This window comes from Macaca nemestrina, chromosome 3, assembly GCF_043159975.1.
Source record: "Macaca nemestrina isolate mMacNem1 chromosome 3, mMacNem.hap1, whole genome shotgun sequence".
NCBI classification, from domain to species: Eukaryota; Metazoa; Chordata; class Mammalia; order Primates; family Cercopithecidae; genus Macaca; species Macaca nemestrina.
In genome coordinates this window covers 117,339,851-117,351,580 of record NC_092127.1, presented here as the reverse complement: position 1 = coordinate 117,351,580, position 11,730 = coordinate 117,339,851, and the positions used below count along the sequence as shown (strand labels likewise).

The 11,730-nt window shown below is 42.8% G+C and overlaps 1 long non-coding RNA gene across 1 annotated transcript in view; it reads right to left on the bottom strand.

The window, feature by feature from the left end:
• Nucleotides 1-5,888: 5,888 nt before the first annotated feature.
• LOC139362380 (uncharacterized) overlaps nt 5,889-11,730 on the bottom strand; it is a 29,620-nt gene continuing 23,778 nt past the window's right edge. Inside the window, exon 3 of the long non-coding RNA XR_011621187.1 lies at nt 5,889-7,412. This is a non-coding gene — a long non-coding RNA (uncharacterized lncRNA). The remainder of the gene's footprint in view (nt 7,413-11,730) is intronic.

Here is an 11,730-nt window from a genome sequence, read left to right as displayed (position 1 = left end):
TGGGGAAGGAAATTCAAACTCTTTGGCTTTAAGGAAGGGAACAAACAGAGAAAGCAAGAGGGAAAACCAGCTGATTGTGGCAATAAGAAATGTCCAAGACAGCTAATGTCTTATTTTGAAAAAATAACTCAAGCCTGTGTGGATAAAATAAATATTTAGGCTAGTAAGACTTTAATCCTGTAAGACCTGTTTGGGGTTGGGGTGGACCAAAATTAAGACAGTATTAACAGAATAGTAAAACTTTCACCTATGTTTTCTGATCATTCTTCAGCTTCCAAAGAGTTAAACATATATGCAAGTATGTAGTTTCAGCTACTCCTCAGTTTTATTAAATAACTAATTGATGGAGACCCTTACTTATGCTGACATTCATGGAAGCTCTGCCTTGAAGACAGGGTTGCCTTAGGCCCTGGGAGAATCAATATTGCATTTTTTTTTCTTCAATCTTTTATGGACATCATCATGTGATTTTTAATATAGATCTTTTTATGATGAATTTGAGGATAGCAGAATGACTTTTATGAGGACAAACCTGGTTACTCTGTATGTAATTCATTGGGGCTTTTAAGATGTAGAAATTTGATTGCCTGCCTAGTGTGGGGGCTTCTTTTTATTGCCCATTCAAGTTTGTTTATGAAATTCTCTGGCATCAGATAATATTGCTGTATGATAAGAACAGGGAGTGTTTTTGTGACCTTGTGGTGATGATGGTGGTTGTGGTTTGAGGGTCTCCTCTCTCAAATTCTCACTTTGAGAGAGGAGTGAGAACATTCAGTTACTCCCCGTGAAGACAGTGTAATTTGATGATACATAGAAGTTTTAACAGCTCCGTAATCACAGTGGACTGAAATGAAGGGTGCTGGTGTCTTCCTCTTTCTGGAAGCCCAAAAATCCCATGCCCATTGCACCATGAGGCAGACCAGACTCCTCCCCTGACTGTGGAGGTGAAGGTGCCAAAAGTCAAGTGCACTGTTCAAATGGGCAAGCCCAAGATCCATCGGATAATTGTATAATGAAAGTTGTAGGCAGCATTTCCAGGGCTCACCAGGCAACACCTGCCGAGCCAAGGAAGATAACCATGGAAAAGGCACATTCCTGGGCTCTGCCCTCTCTCTCCAATAAAATGTATAGTTCCACTAATCTAGCACTCTTCCTGTTTCTCAAACTCTATGTTCAATACTGTGCATGCATTACCTCAAGTAATCCTTACACAGATCCCTATGGAAGGGGAAATTGAGGTTTGTGGCAGTTAGGTAGCTTGCCTAAGCACAGTGCCTGTGCTTCTAACTATTAACACTTCACTAATCTGCTTTCCTACTGCCAAATAACAACCTGGCTATCTGTCTTCTTCAAACTAACTGTGTCTACAATCAAAGGCACCATCTTTCCTCCCAATTTGGCAATTTCTTGTTACTTCCCTATTGTTCATGGTCATACTCATTTCCTGCATCATCATCTCAATTCAAGTCCTTATGTGACTTTGCTTTTCATTTGCCTTCTGCCATGATTGTGAGGCTTCTCCAGGCATGTGGACACTGTAAGTCAGTTAAACCCCTTTCCTTTATAAATTACCCAGTCTCAATAAGCAAAAAGAACAAATCTGGAGGCATCACACTACCTGATTTCAAACTGTACTATAAAACCATAATCACCAAAACAGCATGGTACTGGTACAAAAATAGGCACATAGAACAATGGAACAGAATAGAAAACCTAGAAATAAATCCAATTACTTACAGCCAACTGATCTTTGACAAAGTAAACAAAAACATAAAGTGGGAAAAGGACACCATTTTCAACAAATGGAGCTGGGATAATTGGCTAGCCACATGTAGAAGAATGAAACTGGATCCTCATCCCTCACCTTATATAAAAATCAACTCAAGATGGCTTAAGGACTTTAAGACCTGAAATTATAAAAATTCTAGAAGCTAACACTGGAAAACCCCTTCTAGACATTAGCTGAGGCAAGGATTTCATGACCAAGAACCCGAAAGCAAATGCAATAAAAACAAAGATAAATAGCTGGGACTTAATTAAACTAAAGAGCTTTTGCACAGCAAAAGGAACAGTCAGCAGAGTAAACAGACAACCCTCAGACTGGGAGAAAATCTTCACAATCTATATATCTGACAAACGACTAATATCCAGAATCTACGAGGAACTCAAATAAATCAGCAAGAAAAAAACAAATAATCCCATCAAAAAGTGGGCTAAGAACATGAATACAGAATTCTCAAAAGAAGATATGCAAATGGCCAATAAACATGAAAAAATGCTCAACATCACTAATGACAAGGGAAATGCAAATCAAAACCACAATTCAATCCCACCTTACTCCTGCAAAAATGGCTGTAATCAAAAAATGAAAAAATAGTAGATGCTGGCACTGATGTGGTGAACAGGAAACACTTCTACACTGCTGGTGGGAATGTAAACTAGTACAATCACTATGGAAAACAGTGTGGAGATGCCTTAAAGAACTAAAAGTAGAACTACCATTTGATCTAGCAATCCCACTACTAGGTATCTACCTGGAAGAAAAGAAGTCATTATACAAAAAAGGTACTTGCACACACATGTTTATAGCAGCACAACTTGCAACTGCAAGAACGTGGAGCCAAACCAAATGCCCATCAGTCAACAAGTGGATAAAGAAACTGTGAGATATATATATATGTGTGTGTGTGTGTGTGTGTGTGTATGCACATATATATACCATCATATATATTCTGTCACATATATATTTCATCATATATATGTATATATATGATGGAATATTACTCAACCATAAAAAGAAATGAATGAATGGCATTCACAGTGACCTGGATGAGATTGGAGACTACTATTCTAAGTGAAGTAACTCAGGAATGGAAAACCAAACATCATATGTTCTCACTTGTAAGTGGGAGCTAAGCTATAAGGATCCAAAGACATAAGAATAACACAATGGACTTTGGGGATTTGGGGAAAGGGTAGGAAGGGGGTGAGGGATAAAACAGTATAAATAGGGTGCAATGAATTCTGCTTGGGTGATGGGTGCACCAAAATCTCACAAATCACCACTAACTTTTTCATATAACCAAACGCCACCTGTTCCCCAATAACCTATGGAAATAAAATAAATAAATAAATAAATAAATAAATAACCCAGCCTCAGGTATGTCTTTATTAGCAATGTGAAAACAGACTAATACACTATATAAGCCTATTCTAAATCTTGTCAGAACATACCCTTGGGTCTTATCAATCACTTATGGTTTTGATATTACATCTCTTCTTTAACATTACATTCCATTCAGCCCAGCAAATGCTCATTCAGCCTCTACTATGTGCCAGGACTTCGATGAATATGGTCGGATATCAAGACTGGAACTCAGAGTCTAGCAAAGGAGAGAAGTGTGGGCAAATAGTAGCAATACTGTCTAATGGTGTTATAATAGAGGAATTGATAAAGACTTTTGTAACATGCATAGGCAAGCATGAGTTCTCCTGCAGTGGTTTCTCCTAGAGGGGGCTGGATGTGAAGAATGGGTCAGAGGAGGCCAGGCGCAGAATGCATGGAACAGCATTCCAACAGAGGAACAGCGTAAGTGAAGACATGTGGTATTACAATACATGAGAGTCCCAAGTGGTCAAATATAATTCACACACAAGTGAGCAGCTGATAAGAAGCCCAGGAAAGTATGATGAGATGTTAGGTAAAGGATTTGCATGCTAAAAAATTTGTGCTTTTCTTTCTGTGAACACTGAGAGCCATCAGAGGTTTTTAAGGAATGAGGTGGCAGAATGAGATCTGACATGTTCAGAGGAGATATACTTGGAAATAAAGATATTTGCAATGACTATTTCTATTCAGCTTCTTTTCAAAAAATCTCCTTGGGAGACCAGAGGGCACTGATAAGCATTGTCAGCAGGTCTGCATGGGATAGGCCCAGGCAGATTACAGGACTTCTGGTCATTTCTGATAGTTTCTTAATCTTACAGGAAATCACAACAGCCTTTGTCTTTGTCATTCACCACACTTTCTATTCCCTGCTTTGGTGCCTGATTCTGTGCCTCCCTTTAATCTTTTGAAAGATTTATGGCAACAGCACTTTTGCATGTGATGTGCTCATCTGATGTCAGTTACCGTAGACGGAGGCTGGCAGAGAGATAGTCAGTTACAGTTGAGGACGTGTGACACTATGTGAGGGAAACATTTCTCTGGGGAAATAACTTGGCATTTCAGCTTCATACGAGGGCCCATTGGGGAGAAGAGAGGATGAGATGCCAATTTGCTAATGGGAATCTACAACCTTGAGCCCCCCTCTCCACAGAGAACTCAAACACTCATTGGCGGGGATCGTTTGCATTTACTCACATCTCAGAGGCTCTGGTGGAAATACAATCTGTAAATATTGAAGACAGAGCTGGAGACACAAAAATCGCTTTGCTTTTATTTGCCCCAAACCACATACACTCAAACAGATGAAATATGTATGAAGTGAGAACTATCTGTGGCACGTACAGAGTGTGTCCCATGGACGCATCCAGGGCCTCATTCTGAGGCTCGGATACCTGTCTCACAGAGACAGAGAGCCAGCGGCACCTGCATCTTTGATTTGGGCTTTTATTGTCTTTCATGCAATTTCTCCCCATGCAGTCTTGATAATGCCCTTTAAAAAATGTGTTTTAATCTTGGATCTCTCTGTCCACAGGATGCTCTTCTGACAGGGTCTCTTTTGGACAGAGGACTTGCAAAGTAAGGCTAACACAGTTGGGGAGCATTGGGGATAGGCAAATGTGGTGATGCAGGTTGTTTGCAGCAGTTGTCTACAAAGTGGCTCAAGGCAGGGGTGTCTATCTGGTTTGCACAGGCACCCGATAGCCTAGCAGTGGGGCTGGAGTTTTTCACACCACATGGATTCCTTATGGTGGGCAGCCTCCTATTACTGCTTCTGCCAGTCTGGCATCAGAAGGTGAAGTGGGGAGCTGGTTATAGGATCATGCCTGGTGTATTGGAGGGTTGGGGGGTGTCTATGGCACAGAGACATGGAGGTAAGATTACACATCCAATGAATGTGATGAGTCTTGGGGGTATCGCTCTCCTTCAGAACAGCCTCCTGGCCTCCCACCATCCTCGTTGTCCAACACACAAAAGCCCATCTTCTGTGTTGCTCTTTGCTGGAGGTGTGTGGAGCTCATAAACCTCTCATGATCCCCAAACATTCTCAGGGCAGCTTCAGATGCCATTCTTCAGCATCCTCCACCGGCTCCAGGGAGACAGGCATCCCAGCTCCTCCTCCAGGCTGTGCTCTACACAACCTCCCTTCACCTTGCCTCAGGCCCACCTCAGAGTTTGTACAGTTTCCTACCCAGCAAACCCCAAATTGGTGCATGCCACTCAGAGAGGAGCTGCTTGGTTTCAGAAAGTGAGCAGCAGGGATTCTGGGTGTGTGGGAGAATGACAGAATTAAAAAGGAAAGAGAAGATGGCCTGTCCCTCTATGGCTCTGCCTGAGGACAAGGTAGTGGGGAGGGTTAGAAAACTCACCCAGGTGTATCTCCATGTCTGGCAGTGACCCCAGGCTTCTGAGGCCAGACACCTCCCTGCGAAGTTACATAATAGATAAAGAGAACTATGTTGGATGGAAATGGAGGAATCACGGCTAAGATCTGAAGACCTGTTTACCACTCTGATTCTGCCACCTGCCAGCAAACCTGCGATGCCATTGCCCATGCAGCAGAGTCTGGACTTCCAAGCGCAGTATACAGGCCCTGCATGATCCCACCCCTGTTAATCTCTCCAACCTCACCTCCTTTGTGCTCCACTTCCCTCTACTCCGGCCATCCTCTCGCCCCTCCTCACTACCCCACCCCGCTCCCATGCCCCACAAATACACCAACAATATCAGACAATTTAGAATCTTTCAAATATCTCGCACTGCTTCTGGCCCCAGGATGTTTGTATATACTATTTCCTCTGACCTCTATGCTCCTCTATCCATACACTCCACAAAGCACCACAGGGAAGTTTCTGCCTGGGGAAGAGCCTCTTGCCATCTCTGAAGCCCCTGTAATGTTGCCCTTCTCATAGAACAAAGAAGTTCTCTGACTCTCAGAAGCCTGTAGACCCTTCAGCACACAGCACAGTGCAAAAATCCTCTTTCGGTCTCTGTGCATAAAACTTGGCTCAAATTTTATTTGGGGCCAGTATTTATGCCTCTCCAAGCATTACATGCACATAAATGTACATTTGGACATGCTCCCATACTTCAAATGCTTCTTATGAGGATCTGTTGATTTTTTGGTAGGCGTTAGATGGTAGCATGTTTTTGTTTTTTAATCACAAAAGGAACATGAAATGTAATAAAATTGAACAACGTGCAGCATACATTTCTCTTCTCTGTGGCGTCTTTTCAGAAAAAAACTGTGGCCATGGAATTTAACCATCTCTGTTAGTCTGTTGGGCTGCTTTTTAAAAAGGCCTTAGACTCTGCAGCTTAAAAATCAGACATTTATTTCTCACAGTTCTAGAGGCTGGGAAGTTCAAGATCAGGGTGCTGGCTAATTGGGTTTCTACCGAGGGCCTGCTTTCAGGTTCATGGATGGTGCCTCCTCATGCATCCTCACATGGTGGGGAGAAAGAGAACGAGCTCTCTGGTGTATCTTATAAAGACACTAACCCTATCGCATCACAGCTCCACCTTTATGACTTTATTTATCTGTAATTACTTCCTTACTCCAAATATAGCCACATTGGGGGTTAGGGCATCAACACATGAATTTGGGGAAGACATAATTTGGTCTATAGCACACCTGTGTTTTTTATTCTTTTGAAGCCCCTGCCTTACAGTAACCTGATCCCATACTATTCAATTCCCAAATAAAAAGGGCATGCATGCCTGGTGCCTTGAAGGTAATTCTGACACTCAGTTATATTTTTAGGGAGTTCTTAAAACAATTACTTCCAGAAAACTTGAAAAATATAAAATATACCAAAAAAGAAAATCAAAAGTCACCAACAAATCCCTTAATCAGGAGACAACATTTTGATATGCATCCTTCCAGCTAATGTACATAACTATCTAGTTGTCTATCCATATTTTTAATAAATATTGTATCATCCTTTACAATGTGTGGCTAGAGATGGCCTATATACTAATTACAATTCAGCTCTGGTTCTCTGTGGATGGATTGTGAACCAAATAACATACCCAAGGATCTGATAAACCAAAACTGTCTTTAACATTAGACTCTCAAAGAACTATTCAGATTCACTTTTTTCTTTCTTCTTCTTCTTTTTCTTTTTTTTTTTTTAGACGGGTCTCACTCTGTTGCCCAAGCTGGAGTGCGGTGGTATGATCTCTGCTCACTGCAGCCTTGACATTCTGGGCTCAAGCAATCCTCCCACCTCAGCCTCCTGAGTACCTGGAACAACAGACACATGTCACCACTCCCAGCTAATTGTTGTATTATTTGCAGAGGCAGGGTTTCATCATGTTGCCAGGATGGTCTGAAACTCCTGGGCTCAAGAGATCCTCTTGCCTCAGCTTCCCAACATGTTGGGATTAGAGGCATGAGCCACAGTGCCTGGCTGAGACTCACTTTTTATCATGACATCTGTCACCAGGGACTCTATGTGGATAAACAATCACACCCCTGCCCTCCCACACACACACTTAAAACATGCTCCCCAGTCACTGCTTTGGAATAAAGACCAAACATTTACCATGGTCTGGAAGGCTCTGAGTGGGCACATGCTGGCCCTGTCTACCTTACAGCCCATCACACGCCACTCTGCACCCCATCTTTCAGTCTTTAAGACGACAGCATGAAGGGTCCTTCCTTAGAGAAGTCTTCCCTGAATACCTAACTAGCCCAAATTCCCGTTGTATGCACTCCTAACCTCCCTTTCTTAGCATTTATCTAGGTTGTGATTTCACATTTTTGTTGTCTTCCCAGCTGAGCTATAAACTCAAATATAGTAGGCACTCAATATTTGATAAAGGAACAACTGAAGAAAACAATGCATACTTGATTTTTTTACCTTAGTGTTTTCTGATGAGGTAAAGCAAAACTGAAGCCCTTCGTTTATTTCCTCTCTGAGGTCACACAGCCAATTAGACATGTAAGGGGTTTGAGATCAGGACCTCAGGCACCTCCAGCTGTTTATTTGTTGCAGAATGAAGCTTCCTCCCATAAACCAATGACTGGGGATGAACAAAGGAGCTGGTTTCCCAAACTGAACTTTTTAAGCAAGGTCAGGAAATTGGGGGTTATTTTCCCAGGGAAATGTGGAAACTGCAAAATTATTGTGAACAGGGTAAAAAGTTATGGCTTATGTTTGAAGGAAATTGCTTTTCACTATAGAAAATTACTGCATGTTCTCTATCTCTGAACACAATTCCTTCTATGATTATGAAATCATATTCTTTTCTATGTATTTTTTCCCTTTGCTTCTGTCTGCAGTATACATCAAATAAAAGATTTTAAAAAAAAAGGGGGGAAAGAAGGAGAGAAATAAAAAGAAGATACAATGACCAGGCAAGTAATTTATGAGAGTTACCCATCTGTTTCTTTCACAAATGCAATAGGCTTCTTTAATATAACATTTATTAATATCGATACTGGTCATATTGAACAAAAAGAACTTTAAGAGGGGAGAAAAATCAAGCAGCCAGTGATAAACATGTGCTAGGAAGCAACTGCTGGCATGATCAGTATTTGGCTTGTTGAAAGTGGGAGCAAAAAAAGAGGTACAGACACTAATGACAGGCGTAGTAGCGGGGGCACTGGTCAGAGGTGCTGTTGCAGAAATCTTGCTGCACATGCTTGAGTATACAAGAAACATACCTTTTTAATTATCTCTCAGAACTTTCAACAGTAAACCTCACTTCTTTGTGAGGTAAGCACCCCCTATGTGCCATGTTTGTGCCACTGTCCTAAATCTCCAGGGTGTCAGGACATCTAGGGGTTGGGGTTGTGGTGCACAGAAAAAGCATCACAGGTTGGGCCTCAGTGATCTATTGATATGGCTGCTCAGATCCTGCACAGCCTGTGGTCTTTCAAACTGGGTGCCACATCATCAAGGCCTTTCTTTCTTGGGTCTCACTGCCATCTTTCCAAAATACCAGGAAGCCAGTCAGTCCAGGAAGGAGGAGTCCCCTGCTATGAGTTGAATTGTGACCTCCAAAAAAGATACGTGGAAGTCCTAACCCCCAGTACCACAGATGCAGTGGCTCACACCTGTGATCCCAGCACTTCGGGAGAGGTGGAAAGATAGCTTGAAGCCAAGAGTTCAAGATCAACCTGGTCAACAGAACCAGATCCCATCTCTACCAAAAAAAAAAAAAAAAAAAAAAAAACCAGCCAGGTGCAGTAGTGTGTGCCTGTAGTCCCAGCTACCCAAGAGGCTAAGGCAGAAGGATCACTTGAGTCCAAGAGTTCGTGACCAGCCTGGGCAACATGAGATCCTATCGTGCACGCACATATGCACACGTGGGTGTGAGAGAGACAGCAAGAGAGAAACAGAGAACGGAAAGAGGGAGGGAGGGAAGGAGAGAAGGGAGGGAAGGAGAGAGGGAAGGGAAGGAAGGAAGGAAGAAAGGAGGAGCTAGGGCCTGCCACAGTGACTCATGCCTGTAATCCCAGCACTTTGGGAGGTCGAGGCAGGTGGATTGCCTGAGCTCAGGAGTTCGAGACCACCCTGGGCAACATGGTGAAACCCCATCTCTATTAAAATACAAAAGCTTAGCTGGGTGTGGTGGTTCACACCTGTAGTCCCAGCTACTCGGGAGGCTGAGGCATGAAAAATCACTTGAGCCCCAGTGGTGGAGGTTGCAGTGAGCTGAGATCACACCTCTGCACTCCAGCTTGGGCTACAGAGTGAGACCCTGTCTCAAAAAAAAAAAAAAAAAGAAAGAAAAGAAAAGAAAGAAAAAAAAGAAAAGAAGGAAGAGCCAGGAAGCCTTTACAGAGGTAATCAAGCCAAAATTAAGTCATTAGGGTAGGTCCTTATGCAATATGATGGGTGTCCTCATATAAATAGGAAACCGGACACAGAGACACAAATGTAAAAGGGAATATGATATGAAGATACACTGGAAGAAGACAGCCATGTAATTGAAGTGATGCATCATCAAATCGCTTGGAGGAAACAGGAATCTATCATGGGGATAGTGAGCTGTCTCATGGACTCCAAGAACAGGAATGTGCTTAGGCTTCAGAAGGTCTTAGATCAAGGCTCATACTAGTTTGCTAGGGCTGCCATCGCAAAATACCACAGACCAGTAAATAACACAAACTTATTTTCTCACAGTTCCGGAGGCAAGGCTCAAAGTCCCATATAAAGGTGTTGGCAGCGCTGGTTTCTCCTGAGGCCTCTCTCCTTCGTTTGTAAGTGGCCATCTTCTCTATGTCTTCATATGGTCTCTGTGTGTGTGTCCCAATCTCCTCTTCTTATATGACACCAGTCAGTTGCATGAGGGTCCACCCTGATGACCTTGTTTAACTTCGATTAACACTTTGGAGACACTATCTCCAAATATAGTCACATTCTGAAGTCCTGGGCGTTAGGACTTAAACATATAACTTTTATAGGTGTGGTGGGAGGCAGGGGCAAGGCATAATTCAGACCGTTCTGAACCTCCATCTCTAAACCCTTCTTCTCCATTCAATCCATCTGTCGGAAGTCTTGCAGACATGGCAGCCAACAGCCCAAACTTTTTCATCTTATGGCTTCAGCCACTAGAAACACTCTCCCAGCTTTCTCATCCCAAGCCCAGAAATTCCTGGGGAAGACACCCACTGGCCCAGGTGAGATCACAGCTGTAGAGCACTATTTCCAAACTCTGAGTTTCTAGGGAAACATGATGGAAGGGATCCCCTGCCCACCCCCAATTTTGTGCAAATTACATGTAGGCAAACTCCAATTCCTCATTTTCTAATTGTCTCACCAAATCCAGCTTTTTATGCCAATCTCAATTCTTCCTTTTAGCAAAATTGATTAAGAAAACATTCATTTCTTGTGTAGGCTGTCTTGCAGAATGCTTGTTCCCTCAGGCTAGGTTATTTTAATTTTGACTAAGCTGAGAAGATGGAATCTGGGAGGGAGGAAGATATGCCTCCAGGTGCCCACTCCAAATAATTGTTCTCCACTTGTAAAACTAGTAGAAAGTATATTCTCTTCCCTACCACAGATACATGCTGCCCAGCCAACTCCCAACTCACATCTTAGAGCCCATGGGACTTTCCAGTTAGGTTCTGTGAGGTGTCCCTTGTCACACGTGCCAGTCCGCACACTGTTTCTGTTCTGCTCTGAGACAGAGTGACTGCTCTGAAGAAGATAAGCTTTTCTGGACCCAGAGCATATAGAGGACTGACCGTCCTTGGGTTGTTACTATAGACTGAATTTTGTCTCTCTAAAATTGAAACCCCAACCCCCAAGGCAATGGTATTTGGAAATGAGGCCTTTGGAGATGACTAGGTTTAAATAAGTAATGAGGGTGGGGTCCTCATGATGGGATTAGTGTCCTTAGGAGGAGAGATACCGGAGCTTTCTCTCTCTCTTGCTCTCTTTCTCTCTCTGCCACGTGAGGACACAGAAGGCGGTCATCTATACGCCAGAAAGTGAGCCCTCTTCAGAAACCAGCCATGCCCAGCACCCTGATCTCAGATTTCAGCCTCCAGAACAGTGAGAAAATACATTTCTATTGTTTGAGCCATTCAGTCTGTGGTGTTTTGTTAT